We start from the raw sequence: 19,086 nt of genomic DNA, 5'->3' as shown, positions 1-19,086 counted from the left end.
TCACATTTCGCCATACGCCATACGTACTGAAGTGTACAACGTGGTATGCGGCTCATACCTTAGACTTACTGCAACCAATGCCTTGCGTCACCCATTATGCTGAGAGACGTCTAACAAAAACATCCATTGTACAGAGGCTGTCTCAGTGACACAAACAGCACAAGCATGTTGTTTATGAGGCAGCAAAAGGTTCTAGGTGCGATATAATGAGGCGATAGCATGAGTGGGCAGAAAAGCCTTCGCTGAGTTAATCACAGGCCCTGCCCTGTTCTGTCAGCGCGGCTCAGCAGGCCAGTTTTTCCACATTTACTCACCAACTCCATGAGCCCTGCTGAAAGCGGACTTAATTCACGTAAACCTGGATTTTTATACTGATCAATACACGTCGTCTACTGCACTTCAGGCAGAAGAGTGAGATGGTGTGTTTTGGGAACAAATTTTCTTCGAGACATGTTTCCTCAGTGACAGGGAGGAAAAAAAAAAAAAAAAAAAAAAAAAAAAAGCACACCAGCTGGTTTTTAAATCCTCTGAGAGAAAGCAGACACGAGCCAAAGACTAATCAGCTACCATCCAAAACAAACACACTACACAAGTTTGATTAATCGCAAATAAATAAATGACTCTGGTTTGAAGTGATGACAAGAGATGAAATTAAACAAAAATTACAATATTTACACAGGGAGAAGAACGCAGAGACTCAACCCGCAAACAACTTTTACATTTTATTTTTATTTTTAAACATCTTATCAATCAGCCTAGGATCAGTTTGTCTGAAAGCTAGATGTGTAACATCACATGGGAATATGGTATCAAGCAGTGGCAATCAGAGCCATGTGGTTAATAGCTTTGCCCATTCTTGATCAGCGTGAGCCTTTCTCACAGAGAGGGTAGAGGACTAATCCATCGCCCAGGGGGGCCACTTAAGCTAATTGGCAGGTCGTGTGGGCACTACGCTGGCATTAAACCCATAAGAGGAAGAGTTCCTTCTCATCTGGTATAATAGCTCCTTCACACCCATCATCCCTTTATTCCAATCAAGTCTTTGAATAAACCAGCCCTCTCCAACTCTGCCACAAAGTGTTTAGTTAAATTAGGGTAATGAGTCACGGAACGAAGGAGAATGACAGACAACGTGCCTGTTTTTTAATTCTGGATGACCAGAGCAAAATAATGTGGACTGGCCTTGAACAAAGCGTCCATGCATCACTTATTAAGAACAATACAATTGTGCTGCAGACCGAGACAATGAAAAAAAAATCTTAGCACAAGTCAGGATGTCCTAATCTTTATATGGGGGTATAAGCCAAAAAAAAGTAGGGAATGCAACTTAAGTTGTATAAATGTGGTCTGATAGCCAAAGGTCTCATCACTTCATCCTCCACTTAAACTAATTGCTTTTAGAGGATCTAATTGGTGATGAGCCTTTTCAAGCACCCTTCACCCTCTTTAGTGCAGACATTCTTGGCAGGCAGTGGAGTATAAATGGCCAAAGCCAGAGAGCTACAATCATTTTAGCGCAGGTCATCCCTTATTGCCAGAACCGAACCACTAAAACAGATCAGTTAACTGCATTCGACGAGCTACGATCCAAAATGAAACTGAGAAAGGCAAGAAAATCCATGTCACAAAGAGAAAGAGTGAAATGCATCCTGCTTCAGAGGGAAAAAAATAGAGGTTTTGGGGCTATACAGAAAGGCTTTTATTTTGTTCTGATTTATAATAACACAGAATTTGCAACAAAAGAAAATGTCATCCTCAATGATAAATGCATAAATAGCAGGGGCTGGTATTAAGCCACAAATATCTCCTTCTGCTTGCCAGTATATTATTGTAAATCCCAACCTGGATTGTTTTGCACCCACAGAATGAATGGGTGGTTGGAAACATATGGTACTAAACTCAGCGCAAAGCAAAACACTGCTTCCAACTCACGCCACTGCACGATCTCACAGAAAACAGGCTTTACTTCCATACAGCTACTTAAACCAGGTTCACTAAAGCAAACACCACACATCAAAACAGAACGTGAAATCATGCCTACATGACCGGGCTCGCCAACACTGGCTCAGGACAAGTTCCTAGCCTAGTAGTGAATGGGTTTTTATTTTTGAAAAATATAAAGAATTCAGCAAACCCTAATGGCATCAACAGCCAAGCCACAGGAGCATTAGAGGGCATTAGGGGATACTGGGAAGAGGGGGGGGGGGTTGCTTCAATATATTACAACATGGTGAAACTAGCTTTCCCTTCAGACAGTTAAATGGTTTACTATGTGAATCATATCCCGGGGCTATTGCCTTAAACGTGCATCAACACCGCATCTATAAACATTATCCTACACCATAAAGTGATTCCCCATAAGAAAACTTCCCCAAGGCATTCCTACATCACAATATGTAACGATTCTTTAAAGTAGTAGTGATTTTATGAACTGGACATACTACGTTTAAGCACTGTTTTGCCCCTTACAGGAAAGAGAAAAAGGGGGCATTTAAACTGCAATGAGGGTCAAAGGGTTTAATCCAGCACCAGACATTAAGCCTCCACTCCCCATCTGCCTAAGACCCCCCCACCTTCAGCTCCCCCTTCATTGAAGCTTTAGGTCACACAGCAATACAACAGAAAGCCTCAGGTAAAGATTTGGGCTGACCTGCAGGCCAGCCGTGCGCCTTCCACCTCAATCCCTTCCTCATTCAAGCCCCTTCTCTTTCACTTTGAAGTCCACTGATGGAGAGCTTTTGAGAAGTCTGCAATCTCACCGGCACCACCATGGCCACACACAGGATTAGAAGGACCCAGAGGAGTCAGTGTGGAGGCTGGAGGCGCTAGTTAACGAACAAACAACTAAGGGCAACAGAGAACACACATACACCCACCCCAAGCAGCTAAGCATGCCGTGGTCTCGGGTCCTCAGAAACCAATTTGTTGAGGAGCATAGAGGGAGGGGATGACTGGTTCTGCCCATGACCCCCTCCGCCTCCTCCCATTTCAACGGCTGCCTTTGTTGTTTCATTCACAATATGAAAGCACCCACAGAGAAATCTGGCCAGGACACTAGCAGTCTCCCAGTCACCGAGAGCCCTGGTGACACCTTGCCTTCTTTTGAAAATTGATTTTTTGGAAATATTTTGATTATAACACTTGAAGTTTCAAGGTAATCAAAGAGTCTTTACTTGAAGGAGCGTGTTTTTTTTTTTTGAACACTGATTTGTCAGTTTTCTTTAGCAATCTGGTGTTAAAATCCCACTGAAATTTCTGGGATGTTTTTGCATGTATCAGTTCCAATTAAGAGGTCTGATACCCGACTTAAATCCAACGGGACCTGAGGAAAACATTGAATTTCAAAGACGTTTCCAGCCAATGCTCAAATACTGTGGTATGATCAAAATGCATAACAGTGCCTTTTAAAGGGAACATTTACAATTGCGTGGAAGCGGTTCTCTGTGCTTTGTTTACATTCAGAAGCTTCATGTCTTTTAAGATGTGACGTATGTTTGCGGGGGAAAACAACTGTTTTATGTGGTGGCACGGTGGCGCAGCAGGTAGTGTCACACAGCTACAGGGACCTGGAGGTTGTGGGTTCGATTCCCGTTCCGGGTGACTGTCTGTGAGGAGTTGGTGTGTTCTCCCTGTGTCCGCGTGGGTTTCCTCCAGGTGCTCCGGTTTCCTCCCACAGTCCAAAAACACACGTTGCAGGTGGATTGGCGACTCAAAAGTGTCCTTAGGTGCGAATGTGTGTCTGTGTTGCCCTGTGAAGTACTGGCGCCCCCTCCAGGGTGTATTCCTGCCTTGCGCCCAACAATTCCAGGTAGGCTCTGGACCCACCGCAACCCTGAATTGGATAAGCGGTTACAGATAATGATTGAATGAATGAATGTTTGAATTACAACAGAAACTTGTATCTCAAGTTGGTTAGTTTCACACATGTTAAGTGAAAAACAGAAAAAAAAAATAATCAAACACAGTTTGTTATTTTACTCATTTACAGACACTGGGGCTTTGAAAATACATTAGAGAGGTTGACTTTGTGTTTAAAGGAGAAAAACAACAGTAGTCAAAAATGAAACAAGGAAAGTCTTGACTGGTTGACACTGAGGCTCCTTACATAACAACAATGGGTTAACATACTGGGGGTACGGTGTTATTTACGAGGTAGAACTGTCACAAACAGTCACAAATATTTAGAGGTGAGACATTTAATCTTTACCATGTTATTTCCCACCTTTCAAAAGTAAATGCATATTTGACTTTTAAAAACTGAAATGCCATATACACCAAAGTAATTGAAAATGTATGATTTCTGACATTAGTGTAGTGGGGTAGGCAACTCAATCATATATGTACGTGCACACACACACACTCAAAAAAAATCTACTTAACTGAGTTTTTAAACAATCCTTCAAGTGGGTTTCTAATTGCCCTGGTAAAGCTTTAGATGAGTAACTAATTTCCCTTAAGTGAAGAGGTCATGCTAGTGGGTACACTGTGTATGCTGTGTCTACTGAACAAGCATTACCCTGCAGTCTACTCTACAGTGCACACTCAGGCACAGAGGCAGGCACAACAAGAGAAAGAGCAGAAAACGTGAAAAAGATGGCAGTGAATGAGAAACCACAGCAATAACTGCGCTGACATTAACAGTGGTGATAAAGTGACAGGGCGGGTTTATAACACAGTAAAAGGAAGATGGAGCTGGCTTGCTGTCAGCTGCCCACTGAAAAAGCCTGTGGTCAAATAAACTTCCTATGAAAGAGTGTCTCAAAACATCCCATATGAAGGCAAGCTGACTCAGTCTCATTCCTGCCTTTCATTCTCTTTTTACTCATTAATACTGAGTGAGAACTCGGGATTGAAGCTTGCAGGAAATGGTCAGGTGCAATAACTCACTGTACAGAAACAGTTTTCAGCCAGGTATGCTGGAACACCGCTGTACTGAAATACCATCATACTGCACTTCAGACGCTTTTCAGATATTTTCATCAACATACTCCAAAGACAGTGAGTATTATATCTATAGTATATTTATGTATGATGTTTGCTTTTAGTATTTAATTGTTGTCTGTATGCTTCATACATGGCATCCTTGAACGTACAGTTAAATTCAAACATAACTCATCATTGGACACTTCAAAACATCCGGTAAACAACTTGTTTCCTTTCATTTCTGACTTTTTAATGTTTAGAATACTGTGGAAGAATTCCTTTAGTGCCTTCTTCAGAGATATAAACAAAACATGCTACAAGAGATGTGTGAGTAAGTCTTAGCACAGAGTAGCAGGATTCAAAGCAAAGGTTAATGGACTTTATTAATAGTAACAAATAAACAATAGTTACATATACAGAGGATATGTTGTAATATAGAATATACTGTTGAGCACTACAGCATAAACATGTCAGTAAGTTCATACCAGTACAAAACCAGACTGTTGTTTTAATAACATACAGCTGCTCCAATTAGGTCCATTTTAAGTTTACTAAACAGGACCTTATAGTGTCCTTCACATTGTATGAAAGGTTCATGATGAATGGACCTACAGAAATGCTCCAAAATTACTTGGGATAAAATCTTTTACATTGGCTTCCACTGAAAATTAAGAACATTTTCCCATCTCCAATAAAGTTACATGTTTTTCTTTGGACAGCAGTGAAATGCTGGAAAGAACAGCTTTTCACATCTTCCACCAATCAATGAACCTAATTAAAGTCTCCTTTGGCAGTGCCCGAAATATTTATACTAATTAGGAGAGCATAGCTAGTGCCCACACCTGAGAACTGAACAGTGTAGACTACCTTGCAGAAGAACATGGAGGGTATAAATAGGCATATGACTGACATTATCTCTAGTATAAAGTTGGAATCTAATTTAAAGTCTCTAGGATAGCAACCAAAACCTACGACTGAGCTCTTTGAAGATATCTTCAGCACAAATGACCAATTTAGCTCATAAAAAGAAAGTTTAGAGCAGTTTTATATGTATAATATGCACTTAAATGTATATCCAATCAATGGTGACCTCTGCAGCTTAGTTATGACTCGTACTCAATATTTCATCTCTTTGCACTCCCATGAGATGAGAGGAGTCTTGGTGTAAATGTTTTAGCTGCCAGTACAAAGTGACGCTGGGCCGGATGGCACTTTTAAGAGGCGTGAGTGGAGGGGAAGGGGGGTGAACTCACACATCTGAGTTCAGCTGACATAATAAGGCTTCTCTCTATCGACCCGGGAGATCTGTTCACCCCAATTATAATCCTGACACACGCCTCTCCCACTCGCTTTTCCTTTTCCTTTGAGCCCGCAGAGTCACATGCAACGCCTTTATGCTGATCAGGGCTGTGTAGCATATTTAGTCAGAGAGATCAAAATGCAGTCACAGTGCAGAGCCATGACAGCGCCTGGAATGATGGCCCCTATAATGCCTCCATATGGCTCATCGGAATAAAACAACCATGAGCTGTCACAATGTAAAGAGCATGCTCAAGGGACACAAGACAGGAAGAAGAGAGAGTGTGAGGGTGACTATGATGTTTAGTGTTCTGTAGTCACCAAGGTCAAACCCAGTCCTACATCTGGCCAGACATCTGCTCCCAGAAACCACCAGGAGACCCCTCCCCCACCATTACTCCTGCAGCCCAGCCTCAGGTATATCAGCCTTTACACACTTACATCCGTGTGTCATGTAGAGCTGGACGATACGGCCAAAATTCCTATCACAACATATATCTTAATTTCTGCCAAACGATATATGAAACTGAAAGAAACATAACATCAAATTAATATTAATATTCATATATTTAACTACCTATTGAGAGCAACTTACTGATGGCGGTGCCCTGTAATGACCAGCGCTGTATATTATACACACTGAAATACTGGAACTGTATATAGAAATCATATTGTTATTGAAACATTTTATATTGAAATATATATTGATACAGAATTATTGTCCAGCCCCAGTGTCATGTAAAGGCAGCAGAACAACTTTGAATGGAAAAAAAATGCTCCAGCATAAAGGTATATGAATAATTAACAGTTTGTAAAATTAATAATTTAACAAGGGAAAATATCTAACAGTTCATGAAAATTAATAAACAAACAATGCGATAATGGCAAAATTGGATGACATCCAATCCGCAATCAGTTTATGTACTCGCGATGTTATTATTTACAAGCTCTCTATAATTGGAATAACTTTTATGAAACAAGCAGTTGCTCAGTTCTTGTGGTAACTTTATTGTGGTCAGAAAAGCATACTGTGAAATTATGTATCATGGGAATGATATAACATGACATGATACATAAGGGGGATATATGAATGTGTACACCTAATAGTGATAACATTAATATGCCTTCCTTGTTTCCGCAATTATTGTCCAATTTATCAGCTCCAGTTACTACATAGGGGCACATTACCCTTCTACAATTACAGATTGTAGTCCATCTGCTGCTCTGTGTGTGCTGTTAGCCCCCCTTCACTCGGTTCTTCAAATGGTCAGGACACCCACAGGACTGCAACAGCGCAGGTATTACTCAGGTGGTACAACATTCTCAGTGCTGCAGCGAAACTGGTGTGGTGGTGATGTTAGTGTGTGTTGTGTTGGTACGAGTGAATCAGACACCGCAGTGCTGCTCTGGATTTTACACAGTGTCCACCTAGTAGATGTAAGGTCAGAGACAGTTGCTCATCTGTTGAAGCATCGTTTGTGCTGGTCATCTTCTAGTCCTTCATCAGGACACTGCTTTCTGAATGTTTTTGGTTGGTGTCCATCTGTGACACAGGGGTTTAAAAACTCTAGCAGCCCTTCTGTGTCTGATCCGCTCGTTCGTGCGCAACACACATTAACATAACCAACACGTCAGTGTGAGCACAGTGCTGAGAATAATCCACCACCTAAATAATACCTGCTCTGTGGAGGTGCTTTGCAGGCCTGACCAGTGATGAACAGGGTGAAAGGGGGCTAAAAAACATATATATATATGTGTGTGTGTGTGTGTGTGTCTGTGCTTTACTGGTCACTAGTGGCTGTGGTTCCACACATGCCTCATCATTTCAAATCTGCAGGGTGATTCTCTGGGGCAAAAAATGTGTTCCAGTCAAACACTGAACTCACTTCCCCCATCTTTTATTCCTTCCTTAGTTCTCTTCCACAGCTTGACCTAAGCTTCATAATTCTGTTTCATTCTCTAACCATTTCTCCCTGAATGGCCATCTTGCTTTCTCCCCCTCCCTTTTTTCTTTGCCCCTCTTCCCATTCTCTTTAACCTCTCCCTTGCTCCCTCTCTGCTGCAGATTTTCTGCACACTTTTCTCAGACAACTGTTTAATGTGGGATTTGATTTATTCTCAAAGACCAACTTATTTCTAGGGAGAGTATATTTTGTATTTGTATTACACTGTTCAAATCAACACAATGCACCCCCACCCCCCTTACACACTCACACACACATACACACACAATGCCCTTAGGTTACCATCCAGTCTAAGATAATGCAGCTGGCTAAGGCTTCAATTTTCTGCCAAATCAAGCCATCTTTCTTCACAGAATGCAATTGTATTCCTCCCAGCAAATATCAACAAAAGTTCAAGAGGTCAAGACAAAATAAAATGAGCGATTTGAGTTCAACAAAGTGCTTCCCATTGGTTCCTACCTCAATTCTTGTCCAATGACAGTCCAGGAAAGCAGGAACCTAAAAGGTGAGGAGGATGGATGTCTAATTATGATGAAGTGCTGGGTTCCTCAATAAAGCAGGGACAGTCCTTAGTCTGAGGGAAGAAACAAAGAATAGACCGCTGTATGTTGATGTATTATATTAATTAACCAAAATAATAAGATGCTTTCAGAGATTAAAATGTAATTTTCAATATTTACATTGTTTTACATTTTTGAATACATTATCAAACGAAACAACATGTCCTTCTCTACCAGAAATGTGCCAAGACTAACAGCAAACCGAAAACAGTATTAATGCTTAGAGAAAACAATGCATTTGTGCGCAAGAAAATGGAGGCACTGTTCACTTAACATTCATTATGGCCAGATTTCCAACCAAATCTCTACAAATCCCATTCCGAGGCTGTCCAAATCTCAGGACATCTCAGAGCGCAATCTGTTCCTTCAATCTGCTGCGTGCGAATGCTCCTCTCTGCCAGTTTCTTTACTTATCCAGACCTGCGTCACTGCAACACTCTCCACTATCTCTCCTGATTCTCATTTTCTCCGCTTCTTCCTTTTTCTTTCTTCTTCTTGTGTCTCTCAGCCTCTCAGTATCTCATTCTGCATCTCAATGTCTCGTAGTACCTCCTCTTAGACAGAAACATCATGATAAAAGGGCGAGAGACTGTTTCTTGACGTTAGGATGTTTACTAGACCTGCGTACAATGTGCACAGGAAGACGCAGACGCACCTTGTCTGGCTGGAGAAAAATGGAAAAGAATAATTGATCTAATAGCAGTCACGCTTAATATTGTAAAATAAGCTTCAACTTACAAAGTCCCCTCAGGCCAGGCTAAATTAATTATGCTCTTGTAGAGAAGCCTTTTAATTTTTATAAATTATAGACCACTAGAAATTATAAAAGGTCTTTTTTTGTGTGACCAAGGAAATACTCAGTTGCCCAGTGAAGATGTGGGGACGATTAGCTGAAAATCCAATATTTGCAAATAACGACTAGGCTAAAGTCGGACTTCCAATACACAACTTAACTCAAGTGCTGTCAGCTTCCCGAGGCATTCCACTGCACCACCCAAGTCTGGATTTAAGTCAGTTCGGTTTCAATGCAACAAATCCTAGAACGTATGTCCAATTCAAGGCTTCAAATCTAACCACATTATTCTGGTCAACTGCAAAAATCAGAATCACATCTCAAACGAGACATTCACTGGCACATGGAACAGAACCAATTCTAGCTCAAAATAGAACAAATCCAAACAGCCAGGCTTGCTTCTGGCTCAGTCTGGCCTTTAAAATCTTAAATGAAACTATCTGCAAGAACTAGGAGTGATTTTGATCTTATGTCACAACTATCTTGTTTTGTTCCCCAGCTGTAGCATGCTTTCTGTAGACAGGTTGTTCTGGTAGGTGGGCGTTTGAGCAGCATTCCTCTGAGGCTTTTAAGGCTGAAAGGAAGATAAGCCCAGGGGGCAACTGGCTGTCTCTTGCTCCTCAGGGTTCGGGTGAACGAGAGAGAGGAGGCCATCACTACTCTATAACCTTACACTCTCTATTCTGTATCTTCCTAGTTTATCTTTCATTGTTACAGGCCTCCCTCTGTAAATGTGTCTTACGTTACTGTGGCTAAGAATAGCCAAAAGCAGAAAAATGGAGGAATATAACTTGAGCACATCGGTATTGGCCTACTTGGGGTTCATGTGATACTCCACTGGCAGCTGGCCAACATGCCACTATGTTTTATGCTATAGTAAACTGGTTCCAGAAGGTTTCTTCTTTCCTCTCTATCTCTGTCAACTTCAGAAAATGATACTATCTGGAACTCAATGCGCACACACACACACACACACACACACACACACACACACACACGCAAATGCAAGTACTGCCAAGCTGTCTCAATGGCATCTTAATTGTCCAGCCGTCAAATTGCTCCCAAATGCCCCAAACACAAACTTCAAGGTCAGAAGATACTACAAATTGCCGAGCAACTAAATCGGCACAGCAATCTGTTTAGGAACAAAGGGGAACAGTGCATTAGGTATATTTTAGGACCTTGGAAAAACAAGAGGAAAAATTATGGACGGCCCATATGATTCTGCCAGCTCTAATTACTTTGAACACATAGCATGTGTACAGTTTACGTTTCACCAGAGAGAATTTCACAATCAAGACCACGAAACAGTCATTACTCTTAAAAAAATGTGCTCTCTCATTCATGGAGTATTTTGCCCAAGTCTATGTCTCCATCCAAGTATAGAACAACAGCAACAACAACAAAAGGCTGGGAAATAAATACAAAACAAATAATGTAAAAGATTATTCTGATTATACTAAAAAGAATAAAAAGAAAAAGCAAGAGAGAAACAAGAAAAAAATGGAGAGAGAGAGAGAGAGAGAGAGAGAGAGAGAGAGTGTTACAGGCTGCTTAGTTTGGCTTCACCTCAGCACTTTAACAATGTGTTTCGCCATGCAGCACTCAGTGAACGCTGCTGCCTTAACGGATTCCTGGAATAATCCTGCACATGTTGGAGCTCCTTTTGTAAGCTGCAGTGTAGATTTAGGGAATAAATATGTCTCAGAGCAGCCCTCTGACATGGCAACTGTAGAAAACGTATGCTCTCTGGATACTTCTCCTGGGCTCCGACTCAAAAGCACATAAAATATACCCAAGCCGCGGAGAGCCTAGGGGAGAGTGGCATGTCCGAAGAGAAAAGGAACTCTCTGTATAGACAGCTGTTTTCTCCAGGAGCTGCTGTAGTTTGATTAAATCAGACGCCAGAGGCAGCAAGACTTTGCAGCTCATCATCGGGGATAAAGCTCTGAGCCTTATGAGAACTACATAATGAACAACTCATGGCCATTACAAAGCTGTATACACGCACAGAAAAACACACACAATTTTTGTTGTTGTGGTTGTTCTGGTTTTTATTTAAATGGGAACATATTCTTAAAAAAATTATAATAATAATAAATTTGTGCATTTGCACATTCATTTGGGAACAAACTGTGAAACAAGAAAACCCAGCAACCAATCAGTTTTTTTGAGAGTCAGTAAACATTGCATAAAATGAGTTACTTGCGTCAAGAGGAGGCACAACTGAATTATACAATCCCAGGGTTAAACTGTGTAAAACAGACCTCACCTCACAGAGAAAAGCACAACTAAAACAAGGCTGCAGACTCTTTCAGAATGACTGGAGAGGAGGAAGAAAACCATGTAAAACCAGCAAAACATGCCAACAAAGACAACAGAGATAAAACGGAGCTTCTGTGTGCCTTGCTTCTCATTACATCACCCTGTGTATGAGAGTTCTGTGTGGCTTTTTATTATTTAAAGGAACACTAGGTAAAGTTTGGTATTTGTGCTCCTAGGCTCCCCTAGAGTTAGAGAGTGTACTTCATTTTTACAGCACTTTCTTGAAATCATGGAGGAAAGGTTTTCAATCTCTGCATTTTCTGCAGTGCTAAGTAGCATTGACAGAGTCTCTATTCTCCCTGTTTCAGGCCAGTATTACAACACACTTGAAGGTGCAATTTTAAGGGTTCCTAGGGTTCCTTTAAAGAAACAGGCTGAAACCAGTCATTCTAAAAGGGCTGTGGTGTACAGCTTGTGGTATTTTCACCCAAGTATGTCAGAGAAGCGGTATGTAATACTGTTAAATAAATAATAAATCCAACAACGATTTTGCTATATCACTTGCATCCTAAAGTAAATAACACCACTTTAAAAACTAACAAGCAGCAGGTAGTTTCGCAGTCACACAGCTCCAGGGGCCACACGTTGGTAGGTGGATTGGCGACTCCAAAGTGTCTGTAGGTGTGAGTGAACGTGTGTGTGTGTGTGTGTCTGTGTTGCCCTGTCAAGGACTGGCGCCCCCTCCAGGGTGTATTCCCGCCTTGCGCCCCCTGATTCCAGGTAGGCTCTGGACCCACCGCGACCCTGAACTGGATACAGATAATGAATGAATGAATAAAAACTAACAAATTTAACTAAATAAATTTTCTAACACTTTATATGTCTTCACTGATCAAATAGTCCTCCAAATGAGATTTTTTATATCTCCACACACAGAAAGCTTCAGTAATCTTTCTGCTTTTGTGTAATTATCTCAACTACTCCATACTACAGTACAAAAAACCCAAACAGAAACAAATAAAATTAAAAAAAATAACTGTATCAAGGCGCAGTGTAACTGGCAAATGCATAACTCATTCCACACTCATCCATGGAACTAAACTATAAAGCGGGGATTCTGGAGGTTGTGGTGCTTCAGGGAGAAGAAAGTCTTGTGGACTGAACCACTTCACCACAGTCCTGAGGGGTGATTACCAGCCACTCTTATAAACCTAAACACACACCCAACTCTAGGAATTGCCTGTTGCTGGCTGCCTGCACTTCCGCTGCCTATTAAAAGAAGCTTTGCCGCTCCGTGCCCTGTTTTGGGCGAAGGCAAAGCTTGCTCAAGACGTCAGTCTGTGAGCAGAAAGGGAGAGGACATGTTGTGAACGCCTTCTTTGCCCCACTTTTCACAGATGCATTCCTCTGCCCCCTCCCTCTAACAGAGGGCAAATGATTTGACCTGAGCCATCGTCCCTCCCTGAGCACCACCCCCTACTGAAGGAAATCAATCTCTTCACTATTCAGGCCACACCGCTGCCCCTGCTTAACTTATGACCCTGCAACCCCAATGGGATTGTGCTGGGAGGAAGCCTGGGATTTGGGTCGGCCCCCTTCAGTCTGGTGGGTGTCAAGCTTTAGAAAATGTAACATAGGCTAAGCAAGTCATTTAAATAGACCACTTTTTTTTAAAACAACAACAAAAAAAAAGCTACTACTGGGTGGTCCTGCTGGCACCTAGACACAAAAACACATCCTCAGCCAGCTATAACCTTTTTCCACTTTCTCTGAAACTGAAAGGCAGAAACAACAGTAAGAATCACTTCGATTCTTCAATTCAAACCTCTCTTACAACAGTGGAAATGTCTGGACCAGAGCCATACTTCCCACCTCTATGAGAACCATTCACAGCACAGTCCAGACAGTGATGGATCCCAGATTAGAAGAACAGTACTGATCTTTTCATATGGGACCACCAGAATGTGATTAACAAGGAATAATAACTCGGGAAGCGAGCCTGTTAACCAAACATAATATGGAGTGCACCACAGAGAAAGAGACGTACAATTTGCCTTTGTGTTCCATTCCCCGGTTTGCTGCCAGTCTACGATACTAGAGATTTATGGAGGAGATCAGAGTGCTAGTTTAGCCGATGAAGCATTCAGTATGATAATAAGCTGCTGTTATACACGCACACACAGATCCAAAAGCGAGAGCGAGAGCGAGAGAGAGAGAGAGCGATGTGATTAGCTCTTCTCCTCCATCTCCAGGGCGTTATCATGCTAATCTACAGGAGAAAAAAATAAAATAATATACACACCACCCATCAGACGCGAAAACAGGCCAGATGCCCAATGAGCACCAAGGCTCTGCTTAACGGAGCATTTTTAGCCTGCTTTGTTAAAGAGATGAACGGAAGTGCATGCGGTGGCCGACAGTTAATTGATGGTTAATTTGAGCACAAAGGGAACGTGAAGGATGTTGCCTGTGCTTTTGTGGACTGCGAGATGTTGTTGATCTCTGTGAGGCTGTCTGTGCGAAAACTCTGCTCTTAGTATGCGGCTCATTCAAAGTGGCAATCAATGAGAAAGAATGGAAATTCCAGCTGAGGCAGGCTGTGACTCATGAAGAAATATAACCCTTCCAAAGCTCGCAAAGACATTTGGCAGTCAACAGGCCTATCGACCCTGAGCCCACTCACTATCTATAAACTCATCTTTTTCGTCCTCATGCTAGCACAGCGCATATATTCCAACTGACTCACCCAAGAGATTGGCCAAATGTGTGTGTAAAATTATATATATATATATATGATGATGAAGACAGAAGATATTTGTGAGGAGAGCAGAGGGGTTGACTTTATTTTCATGGACCCCCGTCCCCTCCACAAACAGAGTCAGATCCACGGGGCCTGCTATTTGTGTATACATTGGATTGAGTCAGAGAGCAGGAGGCTAAGACAGAAAGAGAATGGGGGTTGAAACTTGGGCTTGTGCCTGGATTGGTTGTCTGAAGGTGAGCTAAAGCGTTAGATGTAATGCCATTGTGTGAAGTTGTAGTTTGTTTATGTTGAGTCTTTTTTTCCCTCCCTTCTCTTTTGGAGATTGCTCCTCCGAGACCAGGAGAGAGATAATGTGAGAAAACAATAAAGAAGTATCAAACGAAGCCGCCTGGTAGCTATAGATCGAGTTTATTGGTATGTGTGTTTATGTGGGTGTGTGACGTGTGGCCAAGTAACCCAAGTACACAGAGTGGTTAAAATAGAAAAAGACATATAACATGAAAAACAGGCTGCTCACACGACAACACACATCTGCAAGCATGTTCACGTACACACATGCTTTCACGCACAACTGAGCCATCATATGGTTAACCGTGAGGGACTCGAGTAATGAGAGAAGCACGGAGGGAGGGAAGGGGGGGGTGATCTGGGGGCCCTAGTGGTGTTTGGCCCTGTGCCAAGGGGAGATTTTATATGACACCGACTCCACCAACCCCCATGTCTCCCCCCCTGCCCCTTTCCCTCACAGCCAGCACTAAAAATAGACCCCATTCTAGTGAGTGTGTCCGGAGTTCGCAGAAAACTCACGGCGAGTACGGTGATGCCTGCTTCTAATCTTAAACCCAACCAGGTCCACCTCAGAGCTGAGGAGTACAGACCTATCTTTAATATCAACACTTTAATGTATCTTCTAACTGTCGCTTAAAATTCAATACTGCAGAGGTTTAATTTCCTGTCTTGTACTCAACGATTTTGCCCAGGCTCCAGACCCACCGCAACCCTGATCAAGAAGTGAATAAGTGATTATTATACAAAAGAATAGGTGACTCATTAAAAGCAAACACAAACAACAAATACCACTAACAGAATCGTTCAGAAATTAAGTGTTAATTGACTTAAGTGGACACATTCAGTCTGTAAACACTTATCCAGTTCAGGGTCGCGGTGGGTCCAGAGCCTACCTGGTATCTTATTTTATTTCTATTTATTTATTTATTTATTTATTTATTCGTCACCTATCCACCTACCAATGTGTGTTTTTGGACCGTGGGAGGAAACCCATGCGGACCTGAACTCACAACCTCCGGATCCCTGGAGCTGTGTGACTGTGACACTACCTGCTGCGCCACCGTGCCGCCCTAAGTGGATACAGACATTTGCACTTCTGCAATTTAAATATTATCATTAATAAAAATAATAATAATAATATTATAACAATGTAAATTATAATTATAAATATTAATACCTAGTATTATATATTAATAACACCATGTGTTAAACATTTTGTTTGGACATTTGTGTTGGAAGTGCATACACGAGGGTTACTGAGGTAGAACAACAGGTTATATGAACACAAACTTTTTCATTCTTAAAGATGACTTGGTAAAAAGTATGAGGACAATATTACCTAGAATGTTTACACTGTATTAAAAAAACACATTCACATTCAAAAATACAACAGCAGCACAAGATACTGAACCACAACATTTGTTATACTTTGCTGCAATACGGATCACTTTTTTCCTTTTATTTTTTCCACCGTATGACTCAGCTCTCGTACAAAGAAGACCCCAATTATCAGCTGTCACACTCAGGCCACCCCAAGAGTGTGCTGTTAGACTGACCGTTATGTGGTCTGCCCTGTGCTGTCCCACTACTCCTCTGAGGACACATGTGCAGACTCTCGCCAAGACTCACTCTGTGAAGGTCAAATGAGACTTCTATTTCTGGAGGCCTGGGAAATCAGAGGGATTTACATAATGTGCATATGGTCACAGTAGATTCCCGACGAACAGCTCCCACCCAGCACGCCTCCATAAAAGACCACTTTCACAAATAAAACCCAAATGAAAGTCTCAATTCTCACATCAAAGCTTTTCAGTGAGGTTGATGAAACCCCACCGTCCTGACTGAATGGGCTGTGATGAAGCATCTCCACTGGACGGAGCCTGAGCTTTAAGCGCAAAAAAACCCAACTTATCTTTAGGCTTTTAATTTCCTGCTCCGCTTCCCTCCTCACGGCTATACCACATGCATATTTTTTTAAAAATGCACCAAGACTGTCAACTATTGCACAGCACTAAAACCTGCAGAGATTTTATACAATGCTAGCATGAATGCTGTGCAGATTATCACTGAGTCCTGATATTTTAAAACACATCAAAAACACTTAAACCCCACTGACAGGTAAATAATACAGAAGCCTTAGAAAAACCTTGAAAGTGGCTTAAGTGTTTCCTGAGGAAAAAACACGCACAAAGACCAGGATCTCTCCATTTGCTTTTTCCTTTCTCCTTCTCAAGCAGCAGTCATTTCTGCCCTCTCAGGAATAGCAACAACTTTCCAAGAACAACAGAGGGCCTGAGTGCAAACTTGAATCCCCCAAAAAAAGCCTCAGAGTCGACTTATTTTTCCACAAAGTGCTAAAAGCAAATATCCAAGACGCAGCTCACACGTCATACATTGTTTATCACGTTTTAAACGCCTGACCTTTCAGCAGGGGTAACATTTTTATAATGCACTACTTTGTTATGCTATAAAGGAGGAGCTGCATAAAGGGCTTTGTGAGTTTATTGCAAGGAAATCTGCTGTGTGTTTAACAGTGCTTTCTTTCGCCGCACAAAGGCAAGAGGCGATAACAAAGTAAGCCTAGCTGCAGGCCGGCTCTGAGGTAAACACACTGTAAAAAGGGCCTAGAGAGTTCAAACTAGATTAGAAAGTTGAAGCTTCGCAACAATTCCAGCACAAGCAGCTAATCAATGCGGCAGGAAGAGTGGTTCCATTATAAAGTGATTAAGAGATCATTTAGAGCACAAACCTGAGCACCTCTAAACCTCTACAGAGTGCGGGAATCAATAACCTGTATGTATGGCCAGCAGCAATTAAAAAACAGGGAGCATTGCTCCTGCGGGTTCCATTTTATATCCTGAGATGAGAGTAATTAAAGGGGACCGCAGCGAGCGTTAGTCAGGAATAGAGCTCGCTCTGGACACGCTCGGCCATAGCCGGCGGATTTAGCCCGTAATGCTGGCATACCAATGGGAGAGGCACAAAAGGCTGCTTGTGTGGTGGAAGCAGGGAGCAGGGGATGCAGCTGAATGTCGAAGTGCAATGAAACGGAGTTAGTCATCACTCTGTAATCTGGTGTGAAGAGGAGCCAGGGAAAAAAAAGGAAGAGTGGAGGAAAAAAAAAAAAAAAAGAAGCAGCCATGCCTCTGTGACTTAGCCTGCCTGCTGGTTCCAGCTCGATGTGATTTAGTTCTCACGACTCAGCTATCCCAACGTTCTTAAAGATGACAGTTGGGTAAGCAGCTCATTCTTCCTGTCATGCCAATCACTGAATGTGTGTGTGTACATGTGTGTGTCACCATGCGCATCCTAACACAAAACTGCTTTGGGCTTTTCGGAAAAGAAATGGACAAAACAAGAACTAACTCCTAAGACAAAAAAGGGCATGAGTCCTGGCAGCTGGCACCGGCACTTCAATAAGCTTCTGTTACAGAACAGGGAAATGACAGATGTGGACACAGATAAGGGATGCGCACCTGAATTGGCCAAAATTAAAACAGATTATCGCTGGACTGTTGGATTCCAATAGGATTTGGACGATGACGCAGAACGCGAGTCAAGGAAGTAGATGATGAAAAGTAAGAAGAAAAAGAAACACAGTGATACCTTCTCAATACCTTTGAGAAAACTAAGACTCCACAGTTAACCCATCGCTGCAGAGAAGAAACCTGCAATTCTTGCAGACATTAGAAGGGGGGAGTAAGCAGACAGCACCCAGGAGTTAAGTGCCTTAGGTTCTTTGCTCAAGGGCACCTCTGCATTAAAGTGCATCTATGTCAAAGTTGTAGCATAATTAAAATTGTTCATGACCTGACCAGACATACATTCCACATACCACAGTCTAGCCAAGGCTATTGTGTAGAATGACATACCAAAAACAGCCTTTTAAACGACGCCTCTCCTTAAATTAAAACTATTACTTATTACTGTGCCTCTGACACTGAAGTGTGTAAAGGACCTCTGTCCTGGTTAGCAGCCCTGTACGGCACTCATTCAGAATTCAAAAGTCGAGTAGAATTTTCTAAAGTTTAGAAATGTTAACATAATACACCAAACTCTAGCATTTCAAGAATAGGAAGTAAGTTCAGTTTTCCAAGGTGTGGACTTTATAAGGTAAAAAAAATGCCAATAAGTTCCCATGCTATTAGTGTTAGCTACAGAGCCAGCACAAGTAGAAGGAGAGTCCGATATTTCGGTGCATTAATTTGCCCTCACTCTCAGGATTCTGCC

The 19,086-nt window shown here is 42.0% G+C and overlaps 1 protein-coding gene across 5 annotated transcripts in view; it reads right to left on the bottom strand.

Moving 5' to 3' along the window:
- sema6cb (semaphorin 6Cb) overlaps window positions 1–19,086 on the bottom strand; it is a 193,992-nt gene that overhangs the window by 118,479 nt on the left and 56,427 nt on the right. For 4 of the 5 annotated variants that reach the window (XM_066682487.1, XM_066682486.1, XM_066682490.1 and 1 more), the window contains exon 2: window positions 8,646–8,760. The exons of the other annotated variant lie outside the window; for it this stretch is intronic. The gene's annotated coding sequence lies outside the window, so the exon portion shown is untranslated. The remainder of the gene's footprint in view (window positions 1–8,645; window positions 8,761–19,086) is intronic. 5 annotated transcript variants of the gene reach the window in all.

The sequence above is a fragment of the Hoplias malabaricus genome, chromosome 10, assembly GCF_029633855.1.
Source record: "Hoplias malabaricus isolate fHopMal1 chromosome 10, fHopMal1.hap1, whole genome shotgun sequence".
Lineage (NCBI taxonomy): Eukaryota > Metazoa > Chordata > Actinopteri > Characiformes > Erythrinidae > Hoplias > Hoplias malabaricus.
Note: the sequence above shows the minus strand (reverse complement) of the source record. Positions and strands in the feature narration are given on the sequence as shown.